The sequence below is a fragment of the Aegilops tauschii genome, chromosome 3 (genome assembly GCF_002575655.3).
Source record: "Aegilops tauschii subsp. strangulata cultivar AL8/78 chromosome 3, Aet v6.0, whole genome shotgun sequence".
NCBI classification, from domain to species: Eukaryota; Viridiplantae; Streptophyta; class Magnoliopsida; order Poales; family Poaceae; genus Aegilops; species Aegilops tauschii.
Genome location: NC_053037.3, coordinates 275,547,689 through 275,562,473, shown reverse-complemented (window position 1 = coordinate 275,562,473; position 14,785 = coordinate 275,547,689). Strand labels below are relative to the sequence as shown.

Below are 14,785 nucleotides of genomic sequence, written 5' to 3'. Positions count from 1 at the left end.
TATCATAATTTTAACTGTCTATTCGAATTAAGGAATCATGCGCAGAACAACACCAACAAAACTATAAGCAAAGATGAAGTTTCTATTACAAAAAAGACATCAAGTATTACATAAGTTTTCCAATGAAGAAAATAAAACGGTCTAGCAGAAGGTACGACCTATGAATCAAGGAGATGTTGTTAACAATAATGGAAAAGAAAAAATAAATGGTATCAACTCAAACTAAACCAGTTCTCAGGAATAACACATGTCACTTCCATGGTGGAAAGTGTATTTTGTAAAATAGAAAAAAGGGAATATATTGAAATAGACACTTGTGATCTGGGAAGGAGGAGAATGTAATGTAAAACTAAACCTACAACAATTTGCATCACATTTATAAGACATGGTGTACCAAAGGGAGTAGAAAATTAATGCAAATAGGATTTTTCAGTATTCTTTTGATTAAATTAAAGTTCCAGAAGTTGCCCTTAGTGATGCTTGCAATGAATAAGAGTATACCCCGAAATTTGCATTCACTTCAAAGCAAGGGGGAAATATCACTTCTAAATTAACTGATTGCTACAGAATAAAGTTACTATAGCTCTTAACAAATTTTAGTAAATCAGAAGCCACTTCTTCTATTCAGTAGAACGAATGTAAGTTTCAATTGTAACCCATATCAACTGTTCGCGCACTTAAAATCCCAGGTAAAAAGTTACAGTGTGAACATAGTACGCAAAATATAAAATCATGTAACCACTTTGAAATATATAAATGAAGCCAAATTCTAGGATTAGATTACCACTATGCAGATTGTATTTTTGCTATTGATTTCCATTTAATTGTGCTCCAAGATGAGTGCCAACATGCATGAAAACGTGCAAGCAGTTTAGTGTACAATTTCTAAGGAACACTTCTTACAACTCCTTTTGGTCTCAAGTTTAGCATTGCTAAGTGCTGTCAGAGCACTAAAACCAGGCTAGAGATACCAAATAGCAGAAAGGGCCAACAAAAGTTAGCTGACCCAGGTTGCCACCCTACATGTGGTGAACCCAATTCAACCCCTTGAGCCCAACAGTCCTCACGGTCATCTCAAACCAGTAGACTGCTCGGCGCATGGAAGCAGGGCAGTCGGCCAGCACGACTCCGTCATCATGGTCGTGGTTGTTGACGCAAAGGTACTGTACGGACAACTTGTCAATGAACACGCAAAAGGACTGAGCTATTGGCATTGTCGAGCTCGGATAGCATGGGATCCAAGTACAACAATGTTGCGGCAGCCGCTGTCGCCAAGCTCATCATGTCCACCGTCGTCGTCACTGGCACCGATTTTAACGTCGCCTCTTTCTGGTACCCCACCTCTCGCCAATCTAACATATGGCAAATAAACCATCAGAATAAAGTAACGAGGAAACGGAGATTTTTATGTTCCTCCAGCACAAAACACGGTACAAGCCGCCGAGTGAGTTCATCACCTTCATGCTCTTCCCCAAGTTGAACTTATTCTGGTGTTTTCCTGCTTGGTACTGCCATCAACATAACCAAAATATGATAGACTCAGTAGTAAAGATAATTGATGTTCACAGCAGCAACAGGTGAAAACATAATCAAATGAAATGCTTACAGCAGCAGCAGGAACATTCGGCGTCTTGTAGGCTCCGTGCGCCGAGACCAAGAGTATAAATAATTTTACACATACAACGAGCTTCCACAATAAAAAAGCAGACTTGAGTGATTTCTACACAACCTATACATGAGATTACGACAATAAGTAAACATCAAAAACACAATACTATAAATCTACATTCATAAATTCAGTGCTATATATAAGTATTCATCTAGGTAAAAATAAACATCAAACCATAATACCTTTATGCCGCCATACCCCTACCTGCTCCTCCCATAGCACTACCACCACCCGTCGTCCTTTACGCCTACATTCATAAATTCAGTGCTATAATTATTCATCTAGGTAAAAAGCAAACATCAAACCATAATACCTTTATGCCGCCACATGCCAGGTTTCCACAGGCAACCTCCTCCGTCTACCGGCTCCGCCCATAGCCCTACCACCACCCGTCGTCCTTTACGCCACCAGGCGTATGTTGCCACTTGCCAGTCCCTGCCATAGTTACCGGATTCGTAGTCCACTAATTCGGGTTTGGGATTTGCGATTCGGTAGTGCCTACGAATCGAGTTCGGTGGGGTGAATTCGATGAGCAGGTCGTGAATTCGATGAGCAGTTCGTGAATTCGATGATTCTGATTCGTGAATAGTTTTTTCACAAAGAAAAGAAGTTAGTTCTCCAAAAAAAGAGAAGAAAGTTGAATAGTTAAAAGCAGGGAATGGACTTGGAAAATGCCAATGCATTGTTGACTCTTCGTCCATAGAAAGCTCTTCATCAGCACTCAAATCAATGGCACAAATATCAAAATCTGATTAGAAGATGAATGGAAGGAAAGTTCCCACCACAAATTTCGATTGGAGGCCCACATGACGTACTGATTAGTCTCATCCAAATCAAATTAATTCTTCGAAAAAAAATCCAAACACGACCTATCGTCTTCTGAAGGAAGCCCGAGCTATTCCCCAGCTCCAGCCCGTGCATTCTCCAAATCCCAGAGCTCCTAAATCCAGACCGCCAACAGAGTACAGAGATACAGCGGTTTACTAGTGACCGAGGTGCTGTGCGCGCGGAAAAGAAGGTGATGCTTGACGGAGGCGATGCGGAAAAGCAGGGCGCTGTTGAACGGAGGCGAGTCGTCGGAGTCGATATCTTCATGGCCGTCACGCCAGGTCTTGTCAGCCGTCGTCGTTCTCCCGCCACCGCGTCCTGGTCGCGGTCGCTGTGTCGTGCATCAGCTACCACGCATGCGCCGCGTCGAGGTCGCTGCTGCTCGGCCACCAAGTCTGGGCCGCAGTTGCATATCCACTGATTGGCGTGAGAAGATGCGGTGGAGCGAGGGTAAGGAGATGGCATTACCTGGGCCGTCGTTCGTCGCTGCTATTGATGCGGCACTCCTGTTCGTCGCCCCTGCCACATCGAGCACCTCATGGACTCGGTGATGAAGAGAAGAGATGCAGATCCACCGCTCCAATCTGGGAGGAGGCCGGCGGCGGTGATTCCTCTCTGCAAGACACGGGATCGATAGCGAGGGGTCTGGTGGACCGGGGTGGGAGTTGGGAGTTGGGACGTGCGTGCGTGTGGGTTGTTTTATTTTCTTTTCTTTTTTTCTATCGTGCACGGAGGGGTTGTGTGGAGGTCCGATTTTTCCTTCACGGGCACAAGTTACGTACGAGGTTGGAGAGGTCGAACCACGAGGGGAGGTCGAACCATCACGAAGTTCGATCCCCCTTTAATAGTAGAGACAACTTGTAAAATGGACCTAACCAGTCTCATAACTTGCAGCCAATATGCAAACTTTGATCATGGATCAATCAAAGCTCGACAAGTGGACTCCTCGGGCCCGAGCCGGTCAGCGCCCGCGTTTTTGCAAAGAGCCCACTGCCTTTCCTTGTTATCAACCCGCAGTACAGGCTGGACAGCCACGGGGGAGCACCTGAATTTATTATGTCGGAGAACTCCTGTAGCTTATCCTCCCACTTGTTCCCCCTTCTCCATTCTTCTTCCTGTCGGGGGACGCGCGGTCGTTGCTGACGCCAGCAACCATGGCTGCCTCGCCGAAGCTCTTCGCGGTCCAGTGCCGCCTCCCTCCGCGCACCTAGTCCGGCCGCCTGCTGTCTTCCCTCCACACTATGGTGAGCTGGCCTCTGCTCTGCACCTCCTCTCCCCTGTTCCTTTTCTGCTATGCGCCCGGCCAAGTACAGGCTAGTACGGTGGATCCGTGCGATTTGGAGGCAGATTCATGGTTCTGTAATGCTTTGATCTTGCAATGTGACATTCTTACCATGAAAGCAAGCTAGGGTTTTGAGCTATGCATTTAGTCTAGGGTTTCTGCAGAAAGGTATGGGTTTCGGGCATGAAGATAGTGTTGTTGCGTGGAAGCACCCTATGTGGTATTTCTTTTGTGAATTTGGCAATTGTTTTGTGTAGATTCGCTTGCAGTCCCTGTAGTGGTGGATTTCGAAGCATGTTGTGTTATATCGCTATAATAGTGAACTATCAGTTAGGTTTTTGATGAAGAAGGTGGCCCAGTGGCTATTAACTCAATCCTATGGTGCTTCTATATGTAATTTATCTTAATGTGTTTTGCAATCACTTTATATTTATGTTGTTGCTTATAGTTCAGTTAACTGAATTTGTGTGGTTAACTGGTCAGTGTTATATTCAGTTAACTGAATTTCTGCAGTTCATGTTCAGTGTTAGAATTTCATTGTTATATGCAGTTAACTAAATTTTGCTCTGAATTTCTGCCCTTTTTGGATGCAGTGTGTGATTCAGCAATGGGACATGGTGTTCACACTCCTTTCTTTACACTAGGAACTGGAACATGGTGGTCTTTTCTGTGGACCTATCAGTGCCCTAGAGTACTATAACTCTTCTTTAGAGGTCCTTGACTATGTTGATGCTCGCACATTTTCATATGCAGTCTTAGAAGAGCACCTAAAATGGTTGGGATATCCTGCCAATGAGCACATAATTTACTAGTGCTTACGTGAGAAAACAATTTCAGATGGGTTGTTGAGAATTAGAGGTGATGAAGATTTGCAACATTTGATCACAGCTAGTGCTCGGCACAAAGTTCTTGCAATTATGGTTGACCATGCAGACTTCATCAGCAATTTCAGAGAAGATTTGATATTGAAGATGCCTTCTGCTGAAAGTCCTGTCAGAATGGCCAACTCAATTGTTGGTGCAAGCAATGCAGCATCTACTCACAGCATCATTTCTGTGAATGTTGAAGATCCATTTTCAGAGGTTGCAGCTGATGGGACAGAAGTAGAGGATATTCTGACAGATGGCGCAGAGTCAGATTTGCTTAATGATGGTGCTGACCCAAGTTTGCTGACAGGTGGTGCAGAGTCAGACCTGCTTAATGGTGGTGTTAACCCAAACTTGCTGGTTGCTGGTGCATAGCCAAATTTGTAAACTGGAAATGTTGTGGTCTCATATTTAGAATTCAGTGACAGTGATTATGACATAGATGATGGAGATGATGATCTTTATGAAGACAATATTGACTTTGATGTTGATGAAGAGGCTAAGCAAGAGGAGGTAGAGGTTGAGCCTGACTATGTACTTGAAGATGAAGATCTGAACCTCTCCACTGAAGCACAAGATCAACCGAAATACAAATTCAAAGCTTTCAATTCCAAGGTGGACATGAAATCCCCTGTATTTAAATTAGGTATGGTATTTGCTGATGTGGTTGAGTTGAGGAAAGCTCTCGAGGCATATTCAATAATAACAGAGTGCAGATCAAGAAGGCGAAGAATGACAAGATCAGGTTAGAGGCAGTTTGTCAGGGTGGTTGCCCATGGGTGCTTAAGGCTGGAAATGACAATAGGACTGGAGGTTTTTTCATCAAGGCCTACAATGCATTGCATAAGTGCCAGAAGAAGTGGAAGTTAAAGGATATGACAGCAAAACTCTTGTGCAATTTTTCATTGATGAGTACAGAGATGACCAGAAGATGTCAATTGGAACATTTTCAAGGAAAATAACAAACGAATTCAATGTTACTCCTAATAGATGGAAGCTGCTAGGGCTAGAAAGCAAGCACTTAAGGAGATACATGGTGATGAGGAAGAGCAGTTCAGCAGCTATGGGATTACAGGCATGAGCTAAGGAGCAAAAACCCTGGGTCTACATTCTTGCTAACAACTACACTTGCCAAAGATATCAAATTTTCAATGGGCAGAAAATGTTTGAAAACATTATATTGGTCCTATGATGCATGTAAGAGAGGATGGCTAAAGGGTTGCAGGCATATTCTCTTCATTGATGGTTGTCATATGAAAACAAGGTTTAAAGAAGTGCTCCTTAGTGCTGTTGGAATTGATCCTAATGACTGCATTTTCCCCATTGCAATGGGCTGGGTGGAAGTAGAATGCAAATGTTCATGGGAGTGGTTTCTGAGCACTCTAAAAGATGATCCGAACATTGCAAACACAACTCCTTTCACACTTACTAGTAAGTGTGCATGTGCAACGCACGTCTCAATCAAACCATGTCAACTGTTGCGGGTATAAATTTTTGAATTCAAGGGTGAACAACTTCTCCATAGAGAATGTAAGGGCATAGCCTATTCCTACGAAGATTTTAGAATGTTCATTTTCTTGGGCAAAAATCAAAGGAACATATAAATATTGTCTAAGTGAACACAGCGTCAATGCAAAGTTGGAACAAAGATACACAAAAAAATAGGAGTCTTGGCAGTACTAAATTAGTTTTCTCCTTCGAGCTGCTTGTTATCTTCAGAATTTGAAGGCTCGACAGCTGCGGTAAAGCCACCCATGGGAGCCATAGCATTCACCGCTGCGAGCAGGAAGGGTCGGATTTTTTTTGCCCCATTCTCAATTTATCTCAACTTCTCATGGAGTGCCACTAGAGTTTAGACAAAGAGTATCTATTGTGTATATAGTTGCAGAACATCTAGAAGCTAAAAACAGATCAATAAAGCGGTAGGTTCATGGTAAGGAATTGGAGAGAGGGAATTTGACATTCTCTATGACATGGATGGCATGCAAGCAACCATTTCTCTACCCTATGCTTAGTTCCCATAATATTAAACATGAGTTGAAAATGTCACCATGCAGAAAGGATACTATTCTAGAATGGGAAACTATACAATATAAGGAAATTGGGCATGTGCAGATCAAGGACTATAATAATTATTGTTTCGCAAAGCTAACTAGGACTCGGAAAAGAATCCACACAAAATTTAGGATGACCAAAGCCACTCAAAGACCACCCTATCTAAGATGAATATACAAGAAATCATACTAAATTAATACTGGATACATAAATAAGTTTAATGGATAGAATGAAGGATATGCGTAATGTCATGGCGCTTTTAGTTATTCATGCACAAATCCAACAGTAAGCTTGATTTGATGAAAGACACAAAGATTTAAAGTTATCAGTTGATACAAAATGTGTTGAAAAAATACTGACTATGCGAAAAAGAAATTAATAGAATGTAGCCTTTCTGCATAATTCAACAGCAAGCATGATGCACCTTATTAGGGGAAAAGCAACTGCATAAAATCTCGGTAAATTTAAGAGAGATGTCGCTAAGATTTGTTAAAAGATCTTACCCATGCTTGGAAATGAGTCAATTGCAGTAGCAGTTGCATAAGAGATGATGCACTGATATCTTCATAAGCTTTCTTGCGTATTCTGTAGGAGATATGCCCTAGAGGCAATAATAAATGATATTATTTATCTCCAAGTTCATAATTATGTTTATGTTCCATGCTATAACTGCTATGGTTCTCGAGTCTGCAATAACACGAGGCTCGGAGGAAGACTCATATGCACATGTGGAATAATAAACGGTAAGAAGTATTCTTAGTCTGGCCTCTAAGACTAGCTCAAGTGTTGCATGATGGTTCTGTTTTCCTGATCATGGGCATGTCAATGCCAGCAACTTTGAGGGCACAATGTTAAGAGAACATTTGTGTTGAATCAACCCGGATTGATGTTATGCTATGAGATTCATTCGTCACAAGTTTATGGTTGATAACACAGAGATGGTTAATGTTTGCATAATTTCTTAGACCATGAGAGTATCGAGTTTCTTCATACTTGCTTCATGAACTTTGGGGTTTGTTAAACGTCATCCGTAAATGGGTGGCTATTACGGCGGCTTACGGGTTCATGGAAAAGTGTGTCAAGTAAATTGATAGCTCAAGATTGGGATTTGCTCCTCCGACGATGGAGAGATATTCTCGGGCCCTCTCGGTGTTACGGTATCCATCATCGTCTGGCCAGACACAGTGTGATTTGATCACAGGGATGCCGGAACACGGAAACGAGAAAAGAGAACAAAACCGGTAACGAGGTAACTTGCATGGTGGACAAATTGTTCGTCCACGGGGATGCAATAAATCTCCCCTCGGGTGTTTGTGACATATCGCGAAGCAACAGGAATAGCTCACTGCAACTGGAGGTTCACTCGAATATTCATTCGTGTGGGTATAGGGGTCAATATGGGTGTCCACGGCTCCGATGTTGATCATTGATCGGAAAGTGTTCCGGTCATGTCTATGCTTCACCGAACCTATAGGGTCACACGCTTAAGGGTCATCTATCTGCTGAATACTAGACACGGAGTCTGAGAGAAATTTGCCGAAAAAGTTTCGGAGACAATAGAAGAGTTCCGGAGAGAGAATAGCGAAATAGTTTCGTAACACCGAAAAGTTGTTTCGGGATATACCATTAAGTCAAATTGGTTTCGGGACACGCCTGATAATTCTTGGAGGGTGCCAGAATTATTCTGGAAACTTCTGGGAATTTTTGGGGATAAAAACCGAAAATGTTTCGGAGCTGCCGGTACCGCTTTGGTTGTTTTTCGCAAATGAAATTCACTAATCTAAAATTGTTTTAGAATGAATCCAAAATCATTTTAGTGGGTACTGGAATTATTCTAAGACCCACAGAAATATTTTCGGATTTAATGGACGCGAAAAATTGTCTTCATGAATAGTGAAAACGCATTCTTGTTTGCTTTTCGCAGATGGAAATCACTAAACCAGAATTATTTCGGAATGCGTTGAAAATTATTTTAGTGGGTACTGGAAATGTTGTGAGCCCACATAAATATTTTCAGTCCGAACCGACGCTAAAAAATGTCATCATGAATAGTGAAAGTGCTTTTTGCTTGGCTTCTTGGAGAAGCCACCTTAAGGGCCTTTGGTATTATCCCCTTGGCTTCTTGGAGAAGCCACCCTTGGGCTTGGCCTATAAATAGGGGTGGAGGGAGCTGCCTAAAGACACACTCTTGCTCTCATACAAATGCCATGCATGATCTGGCTATCTCTCTCTCCCTCCCAACGAAATAGTTTCGTAGAGCCGAAAGGCTGTCTGGGTTCCGGCAGGAACTAGTTCTGGACGGCGAAGCCCTGCCGGATAGATGACACCGTATGTGTGCAACCCCGTGGAGAGGTCGTAGTTTCAATCCTTACGCCTGAGGGGCTGTTTTGAGAGTGCCTCCCGAAGGGCTGTCCAAGTGACGGTCCGAGTTCTGTGAGTTCTCCCGAAGGGCTGTCCGAGTGACCTTCCGAGTTTTGAGAGTGCCTCCCGAAGGGCTGTCCGCGACACCGTCCGAGGGACTGTCCGACCGCCTCCCGGAGGGCTGTCCGTTGGGCAGATGAGGGAGTACATCCTCGCGGTTGGGAGGTTGTAAATTCTAGCTGTGGGGATCTGCACCGCCGATCGTCATCAACTCTACTTCCGCTGCGCTACGAGTCGGTAACGAAAAGATCAAACCTTGTATGCAGTCTCCATAGTGGTCCTGGGCTGGTGCGTAGGTCAAAAAATTTTGTTTTCTACTACACTCCCTACATATTCACACTTCCTGAGTTCAGCATAAAACAATCAGGATTTGACAATCTAGTTGGTTGTAGCCGATTTTCCATGTGATGTTTTACCGAAACGTTGAAGCGCAGCAATGTTTTTTCATGGTTCAGTAGGTCAGTGTAAAATAATTATATGGTTGTCAAGTCTCCATTCCATGTTATTTACAATCTCAAACGATGAAAGCTTGCTTTATACAGTTCACCAAAGGTTCTAAGTTACTACTTTTTACTCAAAGATCTGATGTCTACTGATCTCTCTCAATCTTATGGCTGAGATTAGCATAATTGTAGAAAGCAACATCAACTCAAATTTTAGTCTGCATTGGAAACCACCAAACAATTTCTAGCAAGATGCTTTTTTGAAGAATAGAGGGAGTATATGACTTCCATTTGTCTAGGAATAATGCAGGTAAACCTATACAAAGAGCACACATATATACATGCATACCTGGTAATTTCTAACTGCTCATGATCTGAAACCAGAGGCATAGAAGGTAGAATTCCCATATACGGATAAACTTCTCTTCAAAGTCTAGTTTCAAGACACGTCAGAAAAAGGAAACGATAGGAAATTAATACTAACTAAGCAACCGAGTGGATCATATATGTATATAATCGTCACATCAGTATTCTTCATGTAGTGAGTGTGAAGTGATCCTTACTCTTTGTTGCCATGAGTTAAACATGACAAGTGATATATACTTACCCTTACCCCACACCTACACCTGCTTCGCATTGTTGCTCATCCATCGTGGACGTGCAGCTGCTGCCGCTGCGCTCTACACATGTATTGTTGTCCCCGATGTGGTGCTGCTCCCCGCCGCAGTCGCCTCCCCGGGCAACCCTACAAGTCACAACCATTCGTATCCTCTGAAACATCATTCAGTTTATTCACGAATTTTACTTCATGAAATATTTTAAAATAAAACGGTGCCTCGTCTTATGCGAAAAATGAAATATCTGTAAATAGAACTTCATAGACTATAGTGTTAATATAAAAATTACATCGCAATAAGTTTTTGAAATACATAACTGCACAGGAAAAATCAGATCCTTCCATCTCGGAAGGTGATCTTCGTGCCCTTCTTCCACCCTGGCTTGACATCGATAGTCAGGATCTCCTCCAGTGGGATGGTCTTCTACAAATAGTTGCCATGAGGAATTAGCGTTTAGTGTTTATTTTAGCAGCTAAAATCAGTTTGTTGTTCTATTAAAGACATGCACCCAAAACTGAAAGTAATCCAAAATGACTGAGTAGACTAAAAATTGAAGCTGGCTTAAATATTAGTAAGAACCGACCAGGCTGAAGTATTTGATTGAACCAGCAGAGATGTTGCACTGCTAATAATATATCTTTAGAATAGATCATGAACAATGGTGGTTGTCACTGCATGTACTTAAAGAAATTAAACATACCCAAGTGGCCAACTACACATTTCTCAGGTTTAATCTTGGGAACACATTTACCTCATACTAACATTAAATAATCCAGAATGATTGAGGAAGCTAAAATCCAAATACAGGTTAAAATTCTTGAAAACTGTCAAAATCAATAATACAACTGAATTGTCAAATGGAACAAAAAAGTAAATTGCATTTATCAAGTTTAACCTAAACCAACTAACACAGTCTCAATATTCAAGAATGTAGTAGCTCCTGATTCTTAAGAAGTAACCACATGTGTACCACTCTTGAATTTCCTGTAAATATAAGAGGGGGTAGGGAAAAAGATTGCTTATAAAGATTCAGCTGGTAAGAATTGAGCAGTGAAAGGTTCCCAGTTATTATCCCATATTTCGCCATGATCATCAATACATCAGACGGATATGAAATTACAACCACAAGCATCAGTCAATATCGATCTTGGTATATGTATGTGTGTACCTAAGCGTGGTCCTTGCGGTGGGTTCCTAACTTCATATGAAGCTGACCTTTCCGTGATTCTATCCTCGACAGTGAGGCTGAAGCTGTCTTCACCGGCGGCTTGCAGATTTCATATGTGTGTGTGCTCCTGAAAGAAAAATCCATCCAGTTGTCTGTGTGGCTGCTTCTAGTGTATGCGCATATCTTGACGAAGAATCAATCCACCGGGTTGGTTTTCTGGATCGGCCGCTCGTCGTGGGCGTCGAGGAGAAGCGGGCGCCAGATCTTGAACATATGAATGGTGAGGGGCTAGCGAGGAGATGAATCGGCCACTCACCGCTCCCGAGCCGTCGTCGTCGCATAGATGTAGTCCGAGCCACCGGCGCCTCCGTCGCCGCCCGACTGCTTTCTTCCCGTCAACCCCTGACTGCTGTGGGGCGGAGGCGGGCAAACCCTAGCACCCCGATCCAACCCCGCGTGCCAGGCAGCCGCCGGAGCATGCTCGCCGGCGAGCACGTCCTGAGCCGCCGCCAGGCCTCTCATTCTCCCCCCTCTCCTCCGCCCCTGAAGATGCGCTGCCGCAGGCCGAACCAATGAACTTGGGCCATGCTGTTGCATGCAAGCCTTTAATCATGCGAATTAGTTTTTTTCCTCACGCAGCGGAACGTTTCATCCCCTCGCTCAATAGATGGCAGAGTATTGTTCGCTTCTGTTAATTGCTAAACGTACACAGATGAGGGTTAATTTTTATATTAACGGTTAGATCTAATTAGGTGGATCTGATCATGAGGTGGTATTTTATCCTGGTTGTTTCGTGTACGTGTTTCCGTGTGCGTTTAGGGAAGAATATGTTTGCTTGTTTAATAGTAGTAGAGATGAGTGACAAGGAGAAAGGGTTAATAAATGTTGTGCACAAGGTTTGGCCAGATGCAGAACACAGGTTTTGTGTGAGGCGTATTTACCAAAATTTTAACGAGAAGCACAAAGGAGAGGTACTCAAGCAAGATCTGTGGGCCATTGCAAGATCACCAAACAAGGTCAAGTGGAGAGAGAACTGTCAGAAAATGGATGATCACTGCCCAACTTCCTTCCACTGGATTGAGAGACTTGAGCCAAAGACATGGTGCAAGGCATTTTTCAGGAATTTCCCAAATGTGACATCCTGCTGAACAAATAAATCTGAAGTGTTTAACAGCTACATTCTTGATGGCAGAGAGATGGCAGTGCTTAATATGCTTGAATATATCTTCTACAAGATCATGCACAGGCTAGTGAGTAAACAAAGGGAAGCTATAGAAAAGTGGGTAGGGCAGAGAATATGCCCAAAGATCAAGAAGAAATTGGATAAGAACACGGAGTTAGCCGCAAATTGCAATGTATCTGAAGCTGGCCAACAAATGTTCAGAGTACAGTCTGGTAACAATAGCTACACAGTGGATCTTGCTTTGCACACATGTGATTGCAGAAGATGGCAGTTGTCTGGAGTACCATGTGGTCATTCTATAGCATGTTGCAGGGAGGAGAGGATTGACCCAGAGACAATGGTTCATTACTGCTATACAGTTCAGACATATCTCAAGGCATATGGATACACTCTTGTTCCTCTTGCAGATCCAAAGCATTGGGTGATACAGAATGGGTACAAGGTGCATCCACCAGTGTTTACTAAACAGTTGGGAAGGCCCAAGAACAACAGGAAGAAGGCACCAGAGGAGAAGATCAAGAATGGTGTTAGGGTTTTGAATAGAAAAGGTGTTACAATGCACTGCTCAATCTGTGGCAGAGCTGATCACAACAGAAAGGGCCACTACAAATGGCAGGAAACTCTCATTCAAGATGGGATAGAGGTGGTTGATGATGGGTATGATGACCCTACCTTCCTTCAAGTATATGCACTACTGAATTTAACTACATAGAACTGAACTTAATTACATAGAACTGAATGTGCTTCAATGAATATGTGCAGAACATTTTCCCAAACAACGTAGATCCTTTGCTGGATCCAATTGACTCACCAACAAGTATGATGTTCACCATGGCTCAAAGAGATATTGCTACAAGAGCTCCTCAAAGGGTATATGGCCCACTACCACAACCGTCTGCCTTTGTTGCTGCTGCTGGTGCTGCAACACCTCAGCCAGTGCTCACCACAGAGATGATCATTGGTAGGCAGACAAGGGCAGCCACAGTAGCTCACAAAGAAGAAGGATCACAAGTTGCTGCTACAGGAAGAGCAAGCAAAAGACAAGAAATGCATATGTAGGAAGAGGAAGAGGTGCAGCTCCAGCTGCAGGCAGAGGAAGAGGTGCAGCTCCAGCTACAGGCAGAGGAAGAGGTGCAGCTCCAGCTACTGCAGGGATAGGGAGAGCAGGTATTCCAGGTGAGAGGGCATATTGACTGCTGTTTGGAGATGACAGGATTAGCCAAATACCTGATCTCAATGCTCCTCCGGAAGATCTCAATGCACCTGCTGAAGATCTCAATGCACCTGTGATAACCCACAAGTATAGGGGATCGCAACAGTTTTCGAGGGTAGAGTATTCAACCCAAATTTATTGATTCGACACAAGGGGAGCCAAAGAATATTCTCAAGTATTAGCAGTTGAGTTGTCAATTCAACCACACCTGGATAATTTAATATCTGCAGCAAAGTATTTAGTAGCAAAGTAGTATGGAAGTAACGGTAACGGTGGCAAAAGTAACAGTGATAGTTTTGTAGTAATTGTGATAGTGGCAACGGAAAAGTAAGTAAGCAAAGAACAATATGTGAAAAGCTCGTAGGCATTGGATCGGTGATGGAGAATTATGCTGGATGCGATTCCTCATGTAATAGTTATAACATAGGGTGACACAGAACTAGCTCCAATTCATCAATGTAATGTAGGCATGTATCCCGAATATAGTCATACGTGCTTACGGAAAAGAACTTGCATATGACATCTTTTGTCCTACCCCCCCGTGGCAGCGGGGTCCTATTGGAAACTAAGGGATATTAAGGCCTCCTTTTAATAGAGTAACGGACCAAAGCATTAACACTTAGTGAATACATGAACTCCTCAAAATACGGTCATCACCGGTAATGGTCCCGATTATTGTCACTTCGGGGTTAGCGGATCATAACACATAATAGGTGACTATAGACTTGCAAGATAGGATCAAGAACTCACATATATTCATGAAAACATAATAGGTTTAGATCTAAAATCATGGCACTCGGGCCCTAGTGACAAGCATTAAGCATAGCAAAGTCATAGCAACATCAATCTCAGAACATAGTGGATACTAGGGATCAAACCCTAACAAAACTAACTCGATTACATGATAAATCTCATCCAACCCATCACCGTCCAGCAAGCCTACGATGGAATTACTCACGCATGACGGTGAGCATCATGAAATTGGTGATGGAGGATGGTTGATGATGACGACGGCGACGGATCCCCCTCTCCGGAGCCCT

General features: G+C 43.1%; 1 long non-coding RNA gene across 1 annotated transcript; it reads right to left on the bottom strand.

Annotated features, from left to right (window-relative positions):
• Positions 1 to 840: 840 nt before the first annotated feature.
• LOC120976676 (uncharacterized) lies at positions 841 to 12,062 on the bottom strand. The gene is made up of 4 exons (XR_006672116.2): positions 11,350 to 12,062; positions 1,607 to 10,604; positions 1,458 to 1,508; positions 841 to 1,352 (listed from the first exon to the last, which is right to left on the bottom strand). It is a non-coding gene; the product is annotated as an uncharacterized lncRNA (long non-coding RNA).
• Between the last annotated feature and the right edge of the window lie 2,723 nt (positions 12,063 to 14,785).